Below are 25,209 nucleotides of genomic sequence, written 5' to 3' on the forward strand. Positions count from 1 at the left end.
AAGACAGTGTATCAAGTATAAGTATATATTTGGCCAATATCAAAGCATCTTGGTATATTAAGCAAATATTAGTATGAATATTAATATTTATATCTCCAAAGGGAGATATAAACCACAAGATACTAATAAAAACGTCAGCACCCTACTTTCAGCATTGAATAGATTGTGCAGACAAAATCAACAAGGAAATTTGGATTCAAATGCACTCTAGGGCAAATGAAGCAAACAGTTTCAGAACTATCTATCCAAGAACTACAGAATACATATTCCTATCTTGTGCACACATCTAATATTTTCTAGCATAGACCATATACTAGGCCAGAAAAAACAAGTAAGTCTTAACAAATTCGAAAAGATCAAAGTCATATTAAGTATCTTTTCAGAAATCACTATTCTATAAGTACATGGCAATTATACCACATACTACTGAACAACTAATGAGTTAATAAAGATATTAAAGGAAAAGCACCATATTTCTGGGGACAAAAATAGAAAAAAAAACACACCACAACCTATGGGATGCAACCAAAGCAGTTTTAAGAGGAAAGTTGTGAAAAGAAATGCCAACCCGACCGGGCGCGGTGGCTCAAGCCTGTAATCCCAGCACTTTGGGAGGCCGAGACGGGCGGATCACAAGGTCAGGAGAGTGAGACCATCCTGGCTAACCCGGTGAAACCCCGTCTCTACTAAAAAATACAAAAAACTAGCCGGGCGAGGTGGCGGGCGCCTATAGTCCCAGCTACTTGGGAGGCTGAGGCAGGAGAATGGCGTGAACCCGATAGGCGGAGCTTACAGTGAGCTGAGATCCGGCCACTGCACTCCAGTTTGGGCGACAGAGCGAGACTCTGTCTCAAAAAAAAAAAAAAAAAAAAAAAAAAAAAGAAATGTCAACCCGACTAATTTTTAAAAAGACTCAAAGTCAGAGACAAAAAAGGAGATAGTATAACACACCTAGAAATAAATTAATGATAAGAAATCAAATAAGCAGCGAAAGGTCACTCATCAAAGAAAAGTCCAGGACCTGAAGGATTCATTGTTGCATTGTCCCTGCCACTAAAAAAGAACGACTACCAACTATTTTTAACCTGGTCAAACAAACAAACAAACAAAAAAAAAACTGGTGGGGCAAGACATGGGAATAGTTCTGAACCAGTTCTATGAGGTTTGCATTATGTTGACAAAAATACGACAAAGATACAAAAAAGTGAAAACTACGGGCAAATATATCCCATTAACCTAATATAAATATCCTCAACAAAATATTGGGAAGCTAACTTAAAAAGCACATTAAGAAGATCATTCACCATAATCAGATGAGACTACTGCAAGAGTAATTTAATACACAAGATTTGTTAAATGAGACACATCAACAGAACAAACAACAAAATCGTTATTAACATTTCAATAAAGGGATAAAAGCATTTGACAAAATTCAAGATCACTTTACAGTAAAACCTCTCAAAAATTATGCAGACAAAAATTGTAACTCAGCATAATGAATGACAGACAAGAGTAAACACATAATGTCACATACACCAAACCCACAGCTAGTATCACACACAATGAGAGTAAAAATTTGAAATCTTTTCTGCTAAAACCTGAAAGACCAGGATGTCCACTTTCATCACTTATATTTAACATGACACTGGAAGTCCTATCCAGAAAAGTTAGATAGGAGAAAGAAATACAAAGGTATCCAAATTGGTAAGGAATAAGTAAAATAGTCCATATCTGGTAATGATATAATATGAAAATCCCTAAGTACACTACTAAAGAGCAGGTAGAACTAATTCAGAAAATTAATAAAGCTGTAGTTTACAAAATCAACATACACAAATCAGTAACATTTCCATATACTAATAGCAAAATATCTAAAAAGAAATCAAGAAAACAACCCCATTTACAATACCTATGACTCAGGAGCAAACTTAACCAAGAAGGTAAAAAATCTACTTTCTGAAAACTATAAAACATTAATGAAATAAATTGAAATGACAGAAATAAAAAGAAAGACATTTTATATTCATTGATTTAAAAAAGCAACATGGTTAAAATGTCTACATGGCACAAAGAGGTCCACAGATTCAATACAATCTCTATCAGAGCACCAATGGTATTTTTCACAGAAGAAAAAAAATTCCTAAATTTATTTGAAATCAAACAAAAAATACTGAATAGCCAAACCAATCCTGAGGGTGGGGGTTGGGGGTGTACCCACAATGTTGGAGACATCACAATGCTCTAAACCAATACAACAGAATAGAATGAGCAGAAATAAATCTACACATGTATAGTTAACTGATTTTCTATAGAAGTGCCAAGAACACAGAAAGAGGAAAGGTCAGTCTCTTCAGTAACTGGTGCTGAGAGAACATGCAGAAGAATAAAATTAGAACCTTATCTCTTACTACATACAAAAGTTAACTCAAACTGATTAAAAAGTCTAGTGTGCACCTAGACTATAGGTGCAATGGTGTGCACCTATAGTACGAGCTACTCTGGGGTCTGAGACAGGAGGATCACTTCAGCTGAGGAGTTCAAGGCTGTGACACAACACAGTTATGCTACTGCACTCCACTCTATACAATATCGTGAGATCACATTTGCAACAATACATTTTAAAAAAATAAATTAAAGACATAAATGAACACCCCAAACTGTTAAACTACTGGAATAAAACAAAGGGCACACCTGATGACCTTGATCTGGGCAAAGATTTTTTTAAAGACCTCAAATGCACAAGCAATAAGAAAAAACAGACAGCAAATAAAATTACATTATACTATAAAGATTCTGTACAGCAATGGAAACAATAACCAGAATGATAAAAGCAATAGTATGAGAGCAAATATTTGCAAAATATACCTGAGAAGAATTAATCAAAATACACAAAAAACTAAAAAGAAGACTCAAAAGCAAAACAAACAAATGTAAAACCTGATTACAAGTAGGTATCTTCCAATGGAACAGAACAGAGCGCTCAGAAATAATACCACACATCTACAAGCATCTGATGTTTGACAAACCTGACAAAAGCAGGAAATGGGGAAAGGATTCCCTATTTAATACATGGTGCTGGGAAAATTGGCTAGCCATAAGTAGAAAGCTGAAACTGGATCCCTTCCTTACTCCTTATGCAAAAATTAATTCAAGATGGATTAGAGACTTAAATGTTAGACCTGAAGCCGTAAAAACTCTAGAAGAAAACCTAGGCAATACCATTCAGGACATAGGTTTGGGAAAGGACTTCATGTCTAAAATACAAAAAAAAATGGAAACAAAAGCCAAAATTGACAAATGGGATCTAATTAAACTAAAGAGCTTCTGCAGAGCAAAAGAAACTACCATCAGAGCGAACAGGCAACCTACAGAATGGGAGAACATTTTTGCAATCTACTCATCTGACAAAGAGCTAATATCCAGAACCTACAAAGAACTCAAACAAATTTACAAGGAAAAAAAAAAAAAAATGAAAAAGTGGGTAAAGGATATGAACACACACTTCTTCTCAAAAGAAGACATTTATGCAGCCAAGAGACCCATGAAAAAATGCTCATCATCACTTATCATCAGAGAAATACAAACCAAAACCACAATGAGATACCATATCACACCAGTTACAATGGCAAACATTAAAAAGTCAGAAACTAACAGGTGCCAGAGAGGATGTGGAGAAATAGGAACCCTTTTACACTGTTGGTGGGACTCTAAACTAGTTCAACCATTGTGGAAGACAGTGTGCTGATTCCTCAAGGATCTAGAGCTTGAAATACCATTTGACCCAGCCATCCCATTACTGAGTATATACCCAAAAGATTATAAATCATGCTGCTATAAAGACACATGCACATGTATGTTTATTGCTGCACTGTTCATATTAGCAAAGACTTGGAACCAACCCAAATGTCCATCAATGACAGACTGGATTAAGAAAATGTGGCACATATGTATCATGGAATACTATGCAACCATAAAAAGGGATGAGTTCATGTCCTTTGAAGGGACATGGATGCAGCTGGAAACCATCATTCTCAGCAAACAAGAACAGAAAACCAAACACCGCATGTTATCATTCATAGTTGGGAATTGAACAATGAGAACACTTGGACACAGGAAGGGGAACATCACACACCAGGGCCTGTTGTGGGGCACAGGGAGTGGGAAGGGACAGCATAAGGAGATATATCTAATGTAAGTGATGAGTTAATGGGTTCAGCAAACCAACATGACACATGTATACATGTGTAACAAACCTACATGTTGTGCACATGTACCCTAGAACTTAAAGTATAATAAAAAATAAAAAATAAAAATAGAAACAAAAATGTCTCTTAAAAAAATACCTCTATAAACCTCAAATTAAATTCACAAAACCAATATAATCTACTGAATACACATAGTCTGCCATGATTGTAAGTTTCCTGAGGCTTCCCCAGTCATGTTGGACTGTGAGTCAATTAAACCTCTTTCCTGTTTAAATTTAAAAATATATAGGTCTCTTCACTTTTCAAAAGAATATATATACATTGCTAAGTATATTTAAAAAAATCTCAACATCACTGATCATGAGAGAAATGCGAATCAAAACCGTGAGATATCATCTCACACCAACAAGAATGACTACTAATAAAAGTCAAAATAGAACAGATGCTGGCAAGATTGCAGAGAGAAAGGAACAGCTTTTCAGTGTTGGTAACAGTGCAAATTAGTTCAACCACTACAGAAAGCAATGTGATCATCAATCAAATACCTAAAAACAGAACTACAGTTTGACCCAGCAATCCCATTACTGGGTATATACTCAAAGGATTATAAACTGTTCTATCATAAAGACATGCAGACATATGTTCACTGCAGGACTGTTCTCTATAGCAAAGACATGGAATCAACCTAAATGCCCCTCAATGACAAACTGGGTAAAGAAAATATGATACATATATACAATGGAATATTATGCAGCTACAAAATAAAATAAGATCATGACCTTTGCAGGAACATGGAAGGAGCTAGAAACCACTATCTTTAGCAAACTAACACAAGAGCAAAAAGACAAATACCACATGTTTCTCACATAAAAATAGGAGCTAAGTGAGGAGAATATATGCACATATAGAGAGGAACAATACAAACTGGGCCTGTCAGGGAATCAAGGACAGGAGAAGGGAGAGTATCTGGAAAAACAACTAGTACTGTATTAAAGCAAAAGGCATATTACCTGGGTGTTAAGGCTATAATACCTGAGTGAGGAAATAATCTGCACAACAAACCCCTATCTCCCAAGTTTACCTATATAACAAACCTGCACATGTGCAAGTGAACCTAAAAGTTGAATTTTAATTTTTTTTTAAAGTAAGGAATTATTTAGTATAAAAAAATACATTTTTGGATAGGCCTTACTCATGTTTCAGTTGAGTAAGTGGCTCATGCCTGTAATCCCACCACTTTGTGGGGCTGAGGCACGTGAATCAGCTGATATTAGGAGCTCAAAACCAGCCTAACCAATAAGATGAAACCCCATCTCTACAAAAATACAAAAATTAGCAAGCCATGGTGGCTAGCAGCTGTAATCCCAGTTACTCAGGAAGCTGAATAGGAAAATTGCTTGAACCTGGGAGGCAGTGGTTGTAGTGAGCCAAGATTGCACCACTGCACTGTAGCCTGGGTGACAAAGTGAGACTTCACTTCAAAAAAAAAATAAAAATAAAAATAAAAATAAATAAGAAAGAAAAAGAAAAAATTCACAAGACAACATACAAATTGCTAACAGGTATATGAAAAAATGTTCAACATAATTAATCATCAGGGAAATGCAAATAAAAAGCATAATAAAATATCACCTCACTACAGTTAGAATGGTTACTATTTAAATTAAAAAAAAGAAAAGAAAAAGAAAAATCAAAAAACCAAAAGCTGGCCTGGTGTGGTGGCTAATGTCAGTAATCCCAGAACTTTGGGAAACTGAGGTGGACAGATCACTTGAGGTCAGGAGTTTGAGACCGGCCTTCCCAACATGGCAAAACCACATCTCTACTAAAAACACTAAAATTAGCCAGACATGGTGTCATGCTCCTATAGTCCCAGCTACTCAGGGGTCTGAGACTGGAGAATCACTGGAACCTGGGAAGTAGAAGTTGCAGGGAACTAAGATCAGGCCACTTCACTCCAGCCTGGGTGATAGAACTAGATTGTCTAAAGCACAAAAACACACACAAACAAAAATCTCAAAAACACTATAGAGAAAATCCTTGCACACTGTAAGTAAGAATGAAAATTAGTACTCCCATTATACTTTACTACACCAAATATACTCCATAAATAGTTTAGAGCTTCCTTAAAAATTAAAAAATAGTAGCAATTCATTATCCAGAAATTTTACTACTGGGTATATATTCAAAGGAATTGAAACTAGTATGTGGAAGAGATAACTGTACTCCTATATTTATTTCAGCTTTATTCACAGTAGCAAAAATATGGAATCAGCATAAGTGTCAATTAGTGAATGATTGCATAAGGACCTCTCAGCAGAAAGCTTAAAATCCAGAAGAGATTGGGGGACTATTTTCAGCATCCTTCAAACAACCTTTTTTCAACCAAGAATTTTATATTCCACCAAATTGAGCTGTGTAAGTGAAGGAGAAATAAAATCCTTCTCAGACAAGCAAATGCTAATGACATAAGTTTCAACTAGACAAGGCTTTCAAGACATCCTCAAGGGAATGACAAACAATAGTAAAAAAGAATGACCCCTGCAACTACAAAAACACATACCCCACAGGCACTAAAGCAACTATACAATCAAGTCTACAAAACAACCAGATAACATGATGACAGAATCAAAATCACACATATCAATACTAATTTTTAATGACATAGAATGACAGGGTGAATAAACATGCAAAATCCAACCATTTGGTGGCTTCACGACACCTTTGTCACATTCAGTGATACCCATCGACTCAAAGTAAAAGAGTGGGGTAAGATCTACCATGCAAATGGAAAAAAAAAAAAAAATACTAGGAAAACAGAAGTGAAATAAGTAAAAATTGAGAACAAAGAATGGCATTCTCTGATGGTAATGGGTACAATTTAACACTATCCTAAATATCATACATCAAACATTAGAGAACTCTGATTTGTGGAATTTATTTTTGGCCTTCGAAAAGGCAATCACACAGTAATTGTGTGAAACTTCAACACCCACTGACAGCACCACACAGAGCGCTGAGGCGAAAACCTAACAAAGAAACTCCAGACTTAAACTCAACATTTGACCAAGTGGACCTAACAGATACCTACAGAACACTACCCAAGAAACACCAAATAGACATTCTTCTTATCTGCACATAGAACATAGTCTAAGACTGAACATGAACTCAGTAGCAAGGGAATCCTCAGCAAATAAAAAATAAAAATATAAAATATAAATAAAATAATACTGAAATCACAAATAAACACTCTTGGACCACACTGCAATAAAAATAGAAATCAATTCCATGAAGATCTTCTGAAACCATACAAATGCATGAAAAAAAAAAACAACTTTCACCTGAATAACTCCTGGGTGAACATCAAAATTAAGGCAGAAACTAAAATAATTCTTTGAATTAAATGAAAACAGGAAAAACTTACCAAAATATGAGATGCAGTCAAAGCAGTAGTAAGAGGAAAGTTTACAGTTCTAAAATGTCTTCACTGAGAAGTTAGAAAGATCTTAAATTAACAATCTAATGTTACATTTAAAATAACAGTGGTGTGGGAACCTGATCTCTTATCCCGAGAAATCAGAATAAAATAACTAAAACTAGAGAAGAACTTAATAAAACTGGGATACAAAAATCCACACAAAAGATTGATGACACCATGAATTGGTTCTTCAAAATAAAATAAATAATATTACAAACTGCCACCTAAATTAACAAAGAGAAAGAAAGCGAGCCAGGTCCAATTGTTCACCTCTGTAATGCCAGCACTTCGGGAGGCCAAGGTGGGTGCATCACTTGAGATAAGCAGTTTGAGAAATGCCTAGCCTACCTAGTAAAACCCTGTCTCTACTAAAAATACAAAAAAAAAAAAAAAAAAAAAAAATAGCCAGGCATGATGGTGCATGCTTGTAATCCCAGCTACCCAGGAGGCTGAGGGATGAGAATTTCTTGAACCTGGATGCTAGAGGCTGCAAAGAACTGAGACCATGCCATTGCACGATACCTTGGGTGACAGAGAAAAACTCCTCTCTCGGAAGGAAGGAGGGAAGGAAGGAAAGAAGGAAGGAAGGAAGGAAGGAAGGAAGGAAGGAAGGAAGGAAGGAAGGAGAAGGAAAAGATAAAAGGAAGGAAAAAAGAAGGAGGAAGGAAGGAAGGAAGGAAGGAAGCAAGGAAAGGAAGGAAGAAGGACGACAGGCCGGAATGCAGGCTGGAAGGAAGGAAGGAGGGGAGGAGAAAGAAGGAAAATGGAAGGAAAGAAAGAAGGAACGAAGGAAAGGAACCAAAGAGGGAGGGAGGAGATGGAAAGAAGGAAGAAAAGAAGGAAGGAAAGAAGGAAGGAAGGAAGGAAGGAAGGAAGGAAGGAAGGAAGGAAGGAAGGAAGGAAGGAAGGAAGGAAGGAAGGAAGGGAGGAAGGAAGGGAGGGAGGGAGGGAGGGAGGGAGAGAGGGAGGGGAAGAAAGGAAGGAAGGAACAAATGAACAAATGAATGAATGAAGGAAGAAATGAAAAAAGGAAGGAAGGAAGACGAGTGAGGGGAAAGAATGAAGAAAAAAGGAAGGAAGGGAGGGAGAGAGAGCAAGGAAGGAGAAAGAATAAAGAAAGAAGGAAGGAAGGAAGGAAGAAGGAAAGAAGGAAGGAAGGAGGGAAGGAAGGAAGAAAGGAGGAAAGAAGGGAGGGAGCAAGAAAGGAAAGAAGGAAGGAAGGTAAAAAGCCAGCCCCCCCCGCCACTTCCCTTCCGGCACCCCGGCCGATCCGGCCGCCTACCTATTTCCGTTCTTCTGGCCTCCGTCCGGCCCGTCATTACGACCGGCCTGACCCGTACAGAGGAGGAAAAAAAAGAACCATTAACCGCGATGCGCCGGAATACCCGACGGAGTCAATTACATGAAGGCCTTACCGATTAGTAACCAAGTCCAAGAAAAGGAAGGACACTTAAGAAAGAAGAAAGTCGTAAAAAGAAAAAATAAGGATGAATACGATCTTATGGGAAGGAGGGAGGATGGAAGAGAGAGATGAAGGTAAGAGAAGATCCAAACAAGCACAAAATCAGAAACAATATAGGAAATATTACAACCGATCCCACAGAAACAAGAAAGATCCTGAGATCCCACTATGAACAACTCTATGCAAACAATTAGAAAATCTAGAGGAAACAGATGAATGCCTGGAAGCATACAATCTCCCAAGACTGAATCAGGAAAATACTGAAACTCTGAATAGGCCAGTATCTATGCCTGAAATTGTTTCATAATAAAGAACCCACCAATAAAGAAAAAATTTTCTGAAGAAGGTAGGTTCACAGGAAAATTCTTCCAGATATAGAAAGAAGAAGTGATATCAACGCTACTGAAATTTTTCTAAAAATAATGGAGGGAGTGAGGCTTTATCCCCATCTTAAGAGGCCAGTATCAGCCAGATACCAAAATGTGGCAGGGAGACAACAATAAAGGAAATTTCTGGCCAATATCCCTCATGAACATAGACAGAAAAATCCTCAAAAACATATCAGCAATGCATCAAAAAGTTAACACACTTAATAAAAAAATGAGACTCACCATGTGAATAGAATAAAAAACAAAAACCAAAGCAGGAAAAGCTTTTGATAAAACTCAACATCCTGAGTTTCTGTTTCAAGATGTCCGAATAAGAACAGTTCTGATCTGTGGCTCCCAGTGTGATCGACACAGAAGATAGATGATTCTGCATTTCCAACTGAGGCACCTGGTTCATCTCATTGGGACTGGTTGAACAGTGGGAACAGCCCATGGAGGATGAGCTCAAGCAAGCCAATATTCAAAATTCTTAAAAACAAAAAATAATTTTCAACCCAGAATTTCATACCCAGCCAAACTAAGCTTCATAAGTAAAGGAGAAATAATATACTTTACAAACAAGCAAATATGGAGAGATTTGGTCACCACCAGGCCCGTCTTACAAGAGTTCCTGAAGGAAGCATTAAACAACCAGTACCAGACACTGCAAAAACTTGTCAAATTTTAAAGATGCTATGAAGAAGCTGCATCAATTAACAGACAAAATAAGCGGCTAGCATCATAATATCAGGATCAAATTCACATGTAACAATATTAACCTTGAAAGTAAATGGGCTAAAAGACCCAGTTAAAAGTCTCAGACTAGCAAATTGGATAGAGAATTAAGATCTATCAGTGTGCTGTATTCAGGAGATGCATCTCACATCCAGAGACACACGTGGAACCCAAAATAAAAGGATGGAGAAAGATCTACAAAGCCAACGGAAAGAAAACAAAAAGTAGGGGTTTGCAATCCTAATCTCTAATATTTTAAACCAACAAACATCAAAAGAAAAAAGAAGGTCATTACATAATGGTAAAAAGATCAAGTCAACAAGAAGTCTCCAATTATTATTATTGCACCCAATACAGGAGCACCCACATTCATAAGTTTAAGAGACTTGAACACCCCACTGTCAATATTAGACAGATCAATGAGACAGAAGGTTAATGAGGATATCCAGGACTTGAACTCAGCTCTGCACCAAGCAACTTAATAGACATCTACAGAACTCTACATCCCAAATTAAGAGACTGATATTGCCAGAGGGGTGTCTAAGTCTCTTTGTATGCCTCTAAGGAGTTGCTTTATGAATCTAGGTGCATACATATTTAGACTGAAATCTTAAGTTATAAAAATTATCTTGGGTGTTTATAAGACTCCAGAAATTGGAGACAATATTGACAATATTATTGTATGGGAGTCTAAGTTTCTTTGTAAGTCTCTCAGATTTCTCAGAACCCCATGAGACTTATTCTAAAATTGCCCACACAAGTGGAAGTAAAGCCCTCCTCAGCAAACGTAAAAGAGCAGAAATCACAAGAAACTGTCTCTGAAACCATGGTGCAATCAAATTATAATTCAGGATTAAGAAACTTACTAAAAACAGTACAACTACAAGGAAACTGAACAACCTGCTCCTGAATGACTACTGGGTAAATAACAAAATGAAGGTAGAAATCAAGATGTTCTTTGAAACCAATGAGAACAAAGACACAACATACAGAATCTCTGGGACACATTTAAAGCGGTGTGCAGAGGGAAATTTATAGCACTAAATGCCTACCACTGAAAGCAGGAATGACCTAAAATTGACACACTAACATCACTATTAAAAGAACTAGAGAAGCAAGAGTAAATAAATTCGAAACCTAGCATAAGGCAAAAAATAACTAAGATCAGAGCAGAACTGAAGGAGATACAGGCACATTAAAAAAAAACTTAAAAAAATTAATGAATCCAGGAGCTGTTTTTTTTAATTTTTGAAAAGATCAACAAAATTGATAGACCACTAGCAAGACTAATAAAGAAGAAAAGAAAGAAGAATCAAATAGATGCACTAAAAAATGATGAAGGGGATATGATCACCAATCACACAGAAACACAAACTACCATCAGAGAATACTATAAATACCACTATGCAAATAAACTACAAAATCTAGAAGAAATGCATAAATTCCTGGACACATATGCCCTCCCAAGACTAAACCAGGAAGAAGTACAATATCTAAATAGATCAATAACCGGCTCTTAAATTGAGGCAATAATAGCCTACCAACAAAGAAACTTCAGAACCAGACAGATTCATAGTTGAAATCTATCAGAGGTAAAAAGAGAAGTTTGTGCCATTTCTTCTGAAACTTTTCCAATCAATAGAAAAAGAGGGAATCCTCTCTAACTCATTTTATGAGGCCGGCATCATCATGATACCAAAGCCTGACAAGAGACACACACAAAAGAAGAGAAGTTTAGACCAGTATCCCTGATTAATATCAATGTGATCATCCTCAGTAAAATACTGCCAAAGCAAATGCAACAGCACATCAAAAAGCTTATTCACCATGATCATGTTGGTTTCATCCCTGGGATGCAAGACTGGTTCAACATATGCAAAACAATAGAAGTAATCCATCACATAAACAGAACCAAAGACAAAAACTATATGATTATTTCAATAGATGCAGGAAAGGCCTTTGACAAAATTCAACAGTCTTTCACGCTAAAAACTCTCAATAAACTGGTTATTGATGGAATGTATCTCAAAATGGTAACAGTAATTTATGACAAACCCACAGTCAATATCATACTAACCAGGCAAAAACTGGAAGCATTCCCTTTGAAAACTGGCACAAGACAAGGATACCCTTTCTCAAAACTCCTATTCAACAGTGCTGGAAGTTCTGGTCACAGCATTCAGGAAAAAGAAAGAAATAAAGGGTATTTAATTAGGAAAAAGGGAAGTCAAATTGTCTTTGTTTGCCAATGACATGATGATATGTTTAGAAAACTCATTCACCTCAGCCTAAAATTTCCTTAAGCTGATAAGCATCTTCAGCAAAGTCTCAGAATACAAAATCAATGTGCAAAAACAACAAGCATTCTATACACCAATAACAGACAAACAGAGAGCCAAATCGTAAGCAAACTCCCATTCACAATTGCTACAAAGAGAACAAAACACCCAGGAATCCAACGTACAAGGGATGTGAAGGATTTCTTCAAGGAGAACTACAAATCACTGTTCAACAAAGTAAAAGAGAACACAAACAAATGGATGAATATTCCATGCTCATGGATAGGAAGAATCAACATCGTGAAAGTGGCCATACTGCCCAAGGTAATTTATAGATTCAATGGCATCCCCATCAAGCTACCACTGACTTTCTTCACAGAATTAGAAAATATTACTTTAAAGTTCACATGGAACAAAAAAAAAAACCCACATTGCCAAGACAGTCCTAATTGAAAAGAACTAACCTGGAGGCATCACGTTACCTGACTTCACACTATACTACTAGGCTACAGCAACCAAACCAGCATGGCCCTTTTACCAAAACAGATATATAGACCAATGGAGCAGAACAGAGACATCAGAAATAATACCATACATCTACAACCATCTGATCTTTGACAAACTGACAAAAAACTGCAATGGGGAAATGATTTCCTATTTAATACATGGTGGTGGGAAAAGTGGCTAGCCATATGTAGAAAGCTGAAATTGGATCCCTTCCTTACACTTGGTACAAAAATTAATTCAAGATGGATTAAATTATTAAATATTAGACCTAAATCCGTAAATACCCTAGGAGAAAACCTAGGCAATGCCATTCAGGAAATAAACACTGGCAAGGACTTCATGAATAAAACACCAAAAGCAATGGCAGTAAAAGCCAAAACAGACAAATGGGGTCTAATTAAACAAAAGAGTTTCTGCACAGCAAAATAAACTACCGTCAGAATTATTTAAGTTCTACAAAGAACTTAAATAATTTTATAGGAAAAAACAAACAAACATATCAAAAAGTTCAGTGTATATGTGTATGTAACAAGCCTGCACATTGTGCACATGTACCATAGAACTTAAAGTATAATAATAATAAATAAATGAATGCATTCAGCACAATATCCTTTTATGATAAAAATACTCAACAGACAAAACATCAAAGGAATGTACTCAAAGTAATGAGTCCTCATTGACAGACCCACAGAGGAAATCATACTGAATGAGCAGAAGCTCAAATTATACAACATTATTTCTATCAAACTGCCAATGTCATTCTTTACAAAATTAGAAAAAGAATGATTCTAATTTTTGTATGGAACAACCACCACACAAAGTCCAATTAGCCAAAGCAATTTCAAGCAAAATAACAAAGCCAGTGACATTATGCTACATGACTTCAAACTACAATAAAAAGCCACAGTAACCAATACAGCTTGACACTGGCACAAAAATGATACAGAAATCAAGAAAATAGGTCAGAAAATGGTTGTATAAAACCACTTACCTACATCCATCTGACCTTTGACAAGGCTGACAAAACAAACAATGAGGAAAGAATTTCCTATTCAAAATATTGTTCTAGGATAACTAGCTAGTTATACATAGATTATTTAAGCTGGACTCCTACTCTTTACCATATACAAAAATTAATGCAAATGAACTAATGTTTTAAATGTAAGACCTCAAACTATGAAAATTATGAAAAATAACCCAGAAAGTTATCTTGGACATTAACCGTGATGAAATATTTTTGTCTAAGTCCCCAAAAGCAATTTTTCAACAAAAACAAAAAGGAAAAGTGGGATCTAATTAAACTAAAGATTTTCTGCACAACAAAAGAAACTATCAATCGAGCAAAGAGACAACCTACACTACGGGAGAAGATGTTTGCAAAATATGCATTCAACAAAGGTTTAGGACCCAGAATCCAGAGAGAACTCAAACAAATAAACAAGCACAAAACAGATAACCCCATTAAAAAATGGGAATATGGATAGACACTTCTCAGAGAAAACATAAAAGTGGACATCAAGCATATGAGAAAATGATCAGCACCTGTAATCATCAAAGAAATGTAAATCAAAACCACAGTGAGATACCATCTCACCAGCAAGAATAACTATTATGAAAAAGTCAAAAAAAAAAAAAAAAAAAAAAAAAAAAAAAACACATGCTGGGCACTGCTGCTGAGAAAAAGGAATGCTTATGCACTGCAAGTAGGAAAGCAAATTAGATCAGTCACTACAATGTGCAATCTGGATATTTCTCAAATAACTTAAAAGAAAGCTGTCATTTTAACTCAGCAATTCCTTTACTGGGTATATACCCAAAGGCATATAAATCATTTTACCACCAAGACACATACAGTCATATGTTCATTGTTGCGCTATTCATGATAGAAAATACATGGGATCAACTTAGGTACTTATCAATGGTACACTGCAATTGAAAACCATTATTGTCAGTAAGCTCAAGCAGCAACAAAAATAAAAATACCACATGTTTCTCAGAAGTGGGAGCTGAACATTTAGCACACATAAACATAAATATGGTACAAATAGACAAGTGGACAGCTAGTGGGTGGAAGAAAGGGGCTGAGTGGGCTAAAGAAAACTACCTATTGAGTACTGTGCTTACAACCTGGTAGATGGATTCACACTCCAAACCTCAGCATCTCACAATATTCTGATGTAAAAAACTGGCAAATGTACTCCCTGTAACAAAAGTAAATATATTAAATAAAAGTAAAGAAAGGTAACTGTTTGGCTGGTGACTTTTATAAAATTTTATAGTCTTAGGCACATTCAAATTTTCATGCTTTTATAGTTTCTGCTTCTATTACAAACAATGCTATTTATACAAGACAGATGGTAATACTAATACATTGTAGATAAAAACTTATTCTTCTACCTCATATCTCAAATATTATATCCAGTTTATTTTAACCCTTCAGGGTCAAAAAAATAAAATGATAACTTCCATTCATGTTAAATTTCTTTAGAGGACACCTGCATCTATATATAACCTGCTAACAAAATAAATGCATACAAATTCAATCTTATGAAAAATTTAGTGCAACCATGACTTAGGATTAAATATTTCAACTTCCTAATTTCTATTATTTATTATTACCTTCTGACCTTTGTCTAACTAAATTTCAGCATCAAATAACCGAACTTACCTCTACCCAAAGGCTATTGTCTTATACTAAGAGTGACATACATCTGAAAAATCAATTCTGCAACAGAACTAAGAAAAGCCTGAATCACTGACATGCATTTCAAAGTCTTGTGCTGCATGAAAATATCCCAGATTGAGAGTATGATCTCCCTTTCCAGTATCATCTTTCTCCTCATGATATCAACTTGAGTCTCTTTCTTCTTCTTTTGAAGATTTTTTTTAACAATTTCTGGTAATTTATAATGGTCTGCAAATACCTGTTAACAGGGAGTAACATCTGAGATTAACATTTCTTATTGACAGATGTGTGGAAATATTTGGAAGTTGGCCGGGCGTGGTTGCTCAAGCCTGTAGTCCCAGCACTTTGGGAGGCCGAGACGGGTGGATCACGAGGTCAGGAGATCGAGATCATCCTGGCTAATACGGTGAAACCCCGTCTCTACTAAAAAAATACAAAAAACTAGCCAGGCGAGGTGGCGGGCGCCTGTAGTCCCAGCTACTCGGGAGGCTGAGGCAGGAGAATGGTGTAAACCCGGGAGGCGGAGCTTGCAGTGAGCTGAGATTTGGCCACTGCACTCCAGCCTGACTCTGTCTCAAAAAAAAAAAAAAAAAAAAAATATTTGGAAGTTTATTAGTAGATGAACTCTTAATTTTGAAATTATGCAATTAAATAACAAACATTAACTTAATTACTCTGGATTTAATAAAGTCTCTAATGTTTTCTAATTTTACAATTTATTTTAGTTCCCCCCATATTTTCAACTTAAAATAATATAGAACTGCATTCTGATAAAAATATTGTAGCAACAGACAAAAAAGTAAAATGTAAAGATCCCTTCATTCATAGACAATTCAATTCACTTAAAAGTCAGCAACGATTTTCAGCTTGTTTAAATAATATGCCACCCTTTTTTGGGATTGAGATATTGTACTTACATTTTAACACATTAAAAAAAAGTTATTTTTCTAAAAACAAATGGTGTTCTACATACTGTTTTGACAACGTTTTAATAACATCAAAGTTTTGAGGTGTTTTTCCCATTATATAAATTACAACTGCTTCAAAGAATTCCAACTTATCATTGTAACATATTTTGATTCATGATTTTTCTCTACTGGTGAGATTTAGCTCATTTATCATCTGTTTAAAGACTGTGGTCTAAAAAAACTCAACGAACACTTAAAGCAGTACCAAGTAAATGAAAAAAAAAAAAAAAAAAAGACACACCCACAAATGTGATCTGCAGTGTTTTACTTCAAAGTTGTTCTCAAAGAACATCAACAAATAAAATTCTGTAGGAAATGAGCAGATCTTTATAAGAAAGTACTAAACACATATAAAAACAAGATACCATGAATAAGAAGCATAAAAATGACCCCAACAGAGTTCCTGTGTAAAACTTATCAAGCCAAAAATATTTACTTTTTGAATAAATAAAAGAGTGGTTCACAAATTTGAAAAAGAAAACTTCTAAAGAACCAACAGAACTTCTAGAAAACAATATATAAAACCACTGTGTGGATTAAATAGTTGAAAGATAACTGGAAAATAAATTTTTTAAAATGTAGTTCAGAGAGAAAAAAGTACAAAATATAAGATGAAGATTACACAGCAATTAAAAAAAGAGTGAGAAGCCTTACACTTTTAATCAGAATTTCAAAAGGAGATAGGAAGTAGCAATATCTTAAAAATAATGAAAAACAAAAGAATTTCAGTTTGTTACAATTGGGAATAGTCAGGTTAAGAAAGTCTTATGCATCCTAAGCAGAATAAAAAAAAAAAAAAAACACATAAAAAATAAAACTGAAATAAGTGCAACTGGGAATGGTGGCTTATGCCTGTAATTCCAGCATTTGGGGAGGATGAGATGGGTGGATCCCTTGAGCTCAGGAGTTTGAGACCAGCCTGGACAGCATGATGAAACTCCATCTCTACTGAAAATGAAAAAAAATAAGGTGGAGGTAATGGTGCATGCCGGTAGGCCAGCTACTCAGGAGTTTGAGGTACTCTAGACAGAGTGAGACTCTATCTCAAAAAAAGAAAAAAAAGTGCTAATTTTTAATAACTCAGTATGTGCACGTAGACTAAACTTACTTGTTCACAACTATAGACTGTCAGTGATTTTAGACTTACACTAAGGCATAAGAACAAGAAATAAAAGCAATCAGCAAAAACAAATTCTCTTAGAACAAACATCAGAAAAAGCTCATAGCACTTTTATGAAATGAGATCAAAATATCTTCAAGTTAAAAAAAATTGTCAGCAATAAAAAGGGTCAATGCAAAACAGTATTTTGTCAGATATCAGATTTAAGTTTTGATACATCCAGTAACATGTAAAAATGAATACAGCCAACATAAACCTAAAAAACAAACATGTGACTACAAGGCATCTCATGGTTTAGAGCTAATTTTTTGTTAGAATACAATTGCAGTTGTTGGAAAAGAATATATTAAAATATGTAAAAAATAGTATAAGTAACACACTTCTGTTACAGAAAAGGCGTCCACATCTAGACCCTAAGAGAGGGCTTTTGAATCTCAAGCAAGAAAGAATACAGCATGAGTATACAGTGAAAAGTAAAGGCAAGTTTATTGGGAAAGTAAAGTGGTAAAAGAACAGTTACTGTATACACAGAGCAGTATGTTCCTGAAAGTAAGAGGAATGCACCCACCTTAGGTACAATGCTTGTATATATGAGTATACGTGTTCTGCTACAAGAGTTGTAATAAAGAATTCATTTCCTTAATTACAACATATATTTCAAGAATCGATATTACTGTCTTTAAAGCAAAATTAGAAATGCCGTTTTTCTCCAGATATCGAGATACCTAGACACCCCAAGTCTGGGTCTGTTTAGTAAACATTATTAATTTTTTCTCTTAACTGTAAACATGTAGAGACTAGGAATGGCTAACTTTCTAGGAAGGCAGCCCAGCAAGTCTCAGCCTCAATTTTCTAGCCATCACTCAAAATGGAGTCACTCTGGATCCAATGCCTCTGATATATTCCATCCTCCCTTTGCAAGAGGACCTTTAATCGTAAGCATTGCAGAGGGATGAAGATCCATCTTCTGTAACTTCCTCAGGCTGAATAGGGGCAATGATATTAATACCTAACTATTAGAATCTCTTGCATTCAGGGTAGAGAGAAGGTCAGTCAGAGATGATTGGTATGTTCAAAGTCCTTCATAACTCTAAGTCTCAGCAAAAGGTGGTATCTGGAAGATTAATAAATGGCCAGTTTAAGAAAACATTGAGTTAGCTTGTCCTATGTTCCTACACAAAGAATACAACCACAATGGATTCCACAACAGCAAAGCAAAATAAGCAAAATTATTCCGATAAACTTAAGAGGAAGGTTTTCCAAGAATTAGGCAGTTGTTTGAACCAAGCCAATATAGGATCAACTGATAGCACATCAGTGGCAGATATATGAGTGTCTAAAGCTTTCATAGCCTCATTAATATTGTGTGAATATTCTGGAACATACACACGACATTTAGTTTTGAACAGAGCACAAGTCCCCTTTCAGCTGCTGTTAAAATGTCCAATGCCATATGATTTTGTAAGGCTAACTGCCTAATTGGAGAAGTCTCCTCAGTTAAGAGGGTAAGGGGCCTGGTGCAGTGGCTCATACCTATAATCCCAGTACTTTTGGAGGCCCAAGTGGGTGGATCATTTGGGGTCAGGAGGTCATAATGTTGGCCAATGTGGCCAACATGCTGAAACCCAGTCTCTCCTACAAATACAAAAATTAGCGAAGCAGTAGGACCACATGCCTGTAATCCCAGCTACTCGGGAGGCTGAGGCAGGAGAATTGGTTGAGCCTAGGAGGTGAAAATTGTGGTAAGCCATAATCACACCACTACATTCCACTCTGGATGATAGAGTTGAGACACTGTCTCATAAAAATTATATTTAAAAAAAGGTAATGGCATGGCCTACATTACTGAAAGTTGTAGCAGTGTATGTGGCTAAGGCTTCAACTTCTAACTGGACTATAGTTAGAATTGTAGCTGCCTGGGGGAAAACATAACCATTGGATAGAACCACCAAGATGACCATTTTTGTTACCAATGATGAGCTTTTACAATTATCTGGTTAGACGGGAGAGTGTCCAATTTTGCTAGGATATTTCCTGGGAGACAAGGATGACCTATGTACAACTTGCAGTCCAGCTGTAATGTAAGTATGGCCAGCCATGAGTTCCAAATGTCCATAACTATCCCCAAGAAGAAGCATAGGAACTCATTTTTGGCAAATTATCTTGCCATTCCATTCACATGTTGTTGGTTAAAAGCAGGGTCTGATTACATTGCTGAGGTGACAACTGTATCATATAATGGACTTCAGTCTAGTGGTGACTACTATTGTACCTTTCAAAACATAGAGGTGTCTTGCCTGATACCTGTGCTTGAACAGCTGTCATTCACCAAGTTCATTATGTATAGCATAAGCTAAATTTGGGGTGGATGTTACTTGTTTTCTAATTAGATTTTAAAAGTTGCCTTCTTGTCTCTTCATAGGAAGGGAAGGAGCTAAGGCCCATGTGACTGTGATATATGGAGAAGAAGGGTTATGATTATAATGTTCACTTTCCAAATAACATTTAAATCCCCATAAGCTTAACTTGGCTGGTTGAATATGCCAGGGCAACAAAACAGTAGAGGATGGCAACAATTCTCCACATACCTAATAATTTATTTAATTATATAGAGACACTAAAATCTGTGCCCACTCAGTAAATAAGTTACTGTCTACATGATTTCAATTTATACCCAAAAGTAGAACACCAGTTCATATCTTTATGTTACCTATCAGTTTCATTTCTTCTGAACAGATATCAGAAGTCACTGGTTCACAGGAATGAATGGGATCAGTCTCTTTTGTTCCATCAGCCTGTGGGACTTCATAAAAGACAGGATTAATATGAGATAAGTGGACCCAGATCTTTATTCCCAGAAGTTTAAATACATTGTGGTACTAAGGAATTCCTGGGGGTGAAGATAGGTTTTGGATAATTGTCATCATGAAAGATGGGGCATTATCTCTCCGTAAGTTCTTAGGCAACCAAAATCTAGGAATGATTCCTATAGTAGGAGTTCAGAAACCTCTATTTCCTTTTCAGATTGCTTAGGGAACTCCTCGACCCAAGTGGTAAAAGTGTCAAGGATACTAATAAATATTTAAACTCTTTACCTGGTGGTATCTGAGTATAATCCATTTTCCAGTCTTCACCAGGATATATTTCCCAATTCTGAACAGGTCTTACTAGAGAAGAAGGTAAAGACTGGCTCTTGGGATTATTCTGGGCACATGTTCACAAGTCTGAGTTCCCCACTTTACTGTTGTAAGTAAGTCTTTGCCTGTAAAAAGCTGAGACATTAATTGAAATATGGAATTTCTTCCCAAATGAATAGAGTCACGCAAATGCTTAACTATTTTTCACTGATTGCCACCTGGTATTAACAGTTCATCAAGAGTCTAGTAACAAAGTCTGATATTTCAATAAATATCCCCCTCTCACCCACTGGTGTCCTTTAGCTTCTGGTACTCCTTATAGTTGGTGTGAAGTTAAAACCTCCATAAGTTGTCCTAAAACCAGTTTATTGGCTTCATCTACTGGAAGAACTGTTGCTGCTTCTGCTGCTCTGTGGCATCCAGACATGACAAGAAAGTAATGTAGAAAACCAAAGACCCTGAAGAGCAGCTTAGAGGATAGGTAAAATGTCTTCTATAGGTTGGTCCATCTATCTCCATGACCGTATAGTTTTGGGATGACAGAGGTCCATTATAATGAATGAAAACTGAGTAAGTAGTCCAGAAATAAACTAACTTACCTGCCACATCAAGAGTTACCTGAGGTTCCTCTGGAGACAAGGCTAGTTGTCCAGTGGGAGGTGTAACAGAAGTTTTCAGGCCCCACAACTCTTGAGCTTCCCTGGCTATTTTAGTCATCATTGCTTTGTGTGCCAATGGCTCCCTTTGGATTGCTGCGTATCTCTCTTCCAATGGCCAGTTTTCTTACAGTGTGCACAAATTCATACCTAAGCCATAACTTGGATGCTGAGCTTTGTAATTCCCATCTTTCATTTTCATTTGTTCAGGCCAAAAGCCAGGAGAACAACCTCATATCAAGGTGAGCTTAAGGTTGCAGCTATGAGCTGCAAATTGTGGGAGGCCCTTCTTGCTCTGCTTCCTCTGCTTTGTCCCTGTTATTAAAAACTAAAAATGCCATGTCCAAAAGATGTTCCACAGGAATTTGGGGACCCATAGCTGCTTTGTGTAGTTTCCTATGGATATAAGGGGCAGACCGGGTTATAAAATGTACTCCAAGAAAGGGTTTGTCCTTCCCTTGTGGCAGGATCAATGTTAGTATATTTCCTGATTGTCTCTATTGAAAGCTCTTGAAACAAATCTGGATTCTTATATTTGTGTTGAGAAACTTAACCTTTTCACAGTTAACAGGATTTTTTGTACCTGTTTTCATTCCTTTCAATAAACAACTGACAGTATGATCTCTTGTCCCCAAATCCTCACCACTCCTTTGATAGTTCCACTCTCAATCTCGATCTGGAACTGCCATACCTCCTGCCTGACATATACTATGGTTTGGATTGTAAGCTAATATTTCATGTGCCATGGGCCATATCTGTCCCCGAAATGCATTGTTTATCTTCCACTGTACAACACATAGACCACAAAATATGCAGATCCTGCCCAGTTAAACTATAGGTCAGATTTAATTTCTCAAACTTATCTGTAAATTTTCCTGGATCTTCAGAGAAATGATCTTCTCTTCACAAAGTGCCAAAGCAGACATAGAAAAGGGAACATGCACTTTCACAGGGCCTTCTTCCCCATTTGCCACCTCTCTGAGTGGACAAAGATTTCCCTTTGGAGGTAAATAGGAGGTTCCACTATGAGTAGTAATTGCTGGCCTAAGTTCCTCAGGGGATGGTAGGTACAGAGTGGGACTGGAAGAGATGAAGTGGTCCCAATAGAACTTCCAAGTACACTAGAGGGGAAAAGGGCCAATACATCTTAACATTCAGAACTGACAGAAGGAAATTCTGCTCCACTGAAAAATGCCCACGAACCAGGAGAGGGTTTGCATTAAAGAATCATCTAGTATGTTTAGCTTTCTTTCCTATTTTTCTGTCATCAACCATGCAGTGTTTTTTCACGATTGAGCAGCAAAAATACTTGAACATACGATATTTTATCTCATTTTCTCTCCCACTTACAAAATAAATTAAGTTGAATTATAGTATTACAGCTGTAAGAGGTTATTTCTCTTGCTTTATTGAATAATATGGACACTAAATGATATTACATAAAAACACCAGTTTTTTTCATGTTAAGCCCATTCAGCTTAAACTCATCTCAACATTCAAGCCACTGGCGACTAAAAATAATGAGAGGCTTTTAAGACCAGCTGCGTTAACGTGGGGATCCTTGCTGAAAACTGAATTCTCTTATTCATATTATCCAAATAATGTAAGTGAAACAAGCCATGAATCTTAGGCAAACCACAACATGGACTTCCACAAAAATACCAAATTAAGGAAAAAAAGGGGATTTAAATGGGAATGACCAGAGCAAGCAGGCCCTGGGCAATGGCAGACAGGAAAAGCTAATGTATTGAAGTTAAAGAAAGAAGTGTTTTTTAGTGTACAAAATGAAACAAAACATCAAGGAGAAAAAAAAAACCCTTATTTCTGTCCTAGTGGTTCTTGATGGTCAGAATAGTGGCAACAAAACATAACCACTGCACACAGCGAAAGAGTAAGTTAAAAGCCCTAAGACCAGTTAAATAGTCTCCACAAAATGACAGTGAAACAGAGACAGCAACCAAGAAATATATTCATTGAGCAAATAAATTAAAGCTGATTAGTATAAATAGTATAGCTTGTGATGGTTACCAAACCCATTCTTAGCCAAGGGCAACTTTACTCAGAGGGGTCCCTAACCACCTAAATCTTAAAAGAGACTCTAACCCTTGTAATTTAAGCCTCTAACCCAAGGTCAGTCAAAGGTCTTTGCCTTTTTTTGTTTGTTTTTATTTTTTAATGGAATCTCACTCTGTCACCAGGTTGGAGAGCAGTGGCAATACCTTGGCTCACTGCAACATCTGCCTCCCAGATGCAAGTGATTCCCCTGCCTCAGCCTTCTAAGTAGCTGAGACTACTGGTGTGCACCACCATGCCCAGCTAATTTTTTGTATTTTAGAAGAGATGACGTTTCATTCTATTGGCCAGGATGGTCTTGATCTCCTGATCTCATGGTCCACATGCTTCACCCTTCAAAAGTGTGGGGATTACAGTCATGAGATGAGCACCTTGCCTTTTATTAGCAGGACACTGTAACCTAATCTATCTTAGGATACTGTAACTCCTGTAAGTTGGGACTCTAACTCAATCCCATTCTTTACCAAGGTATATGCACCCCATTTACCCAAAGTCAGCCACTTGTTGCACACAAATGATTTTCCTTTGGATCACAGTCTCCTCAGTGTCATCCCTGGTTCACCAGAAATACAGGACCCCAACACTTACCCAAAGTTGGTAGTTTTCTCACTATAGCCCCCTCTGTGGTCTCCAGAAATATGTTACAGGACCCTAGCACTTACCCAAAGGTAGCAATTAGGTCAGGGTCTCTGCACCACAGTCCCATCTGTAGTCACCAGAAATATGTTTCAGGAACAGGGTCCCAATCCAGACCCCAAGTGAAGGTTCTTGGATCTTGAGCAAGAAAGAGTTCATAATGAATGCACAGTGCAAAATAAAACCAAATTTCTTCAGAAAGTAAAGTGATAAAAGAGGAAAAACTCCACAGACAGAGTAGGACATTCCTGAAAGTAAGAGGAAGAAACCCTCCACCCTAAGTACAATGCTTGTATATACAGGGAGGTGTGTCCTGCTACAAGGTTTTCTGACAAAAGTTTAATTTACTTAATTACTGCATTTTGCAAGAATCAATATATCCTTAAAGCAAAATTAGGAATGCCTTTGTTCTCCAGATAACCCAGATACCTGAACATTCCCAAGTCTGTCTCTGTTTAGTAAACATTATTAATTTGTTGCCTTAACTGTAAATATCCAGAGGCTAAAAATGGCTAACTTTCTGAGATGGAAGCCAAGTGAGTCTCATTTTCCTAGCCTTCACTCAAAATGGAGTTGCTCTTGTTCAAATGCCTCTATTCTTTAAAAAACGGGATGTTTTTAATGTCTCTGAAGTCTCTGCTATCATTGTCTGCTATTGTATCTCTCTCTCTCTCACCACATAAGCCAATGGCCCTAACATATCATTTTATTAGACCCTATTAATTAACTTTTTTAAAGCAATGATTAAATGTATGATAAATTAAATAGAAAATCATATAATTATACATTTTAGATACTTTTGACCTTTAGATGTAAAATATCAATTGTTATCTCTATGTCATTTTTGTTTCTGACTGTGTAAGAAGCAACTTCTCCACACTCCCTCATCTTCTATTATC

Source organism: Rhinopithecus roxellana, chromosome 22 (genome assembly GCF_007565055.1).
Source record: "Rhinopithecus roxellana isolate Shanxi Qingling chromosome 22, ASM756505v1, whole genome shotgun sequence".
Lineage (NCBI taxonomy): Eukaryota > Metazoa > Chordata > Mammalia > Primates > Cercopithecidae > Rhinopithecus > Rhinopithecus roxellana.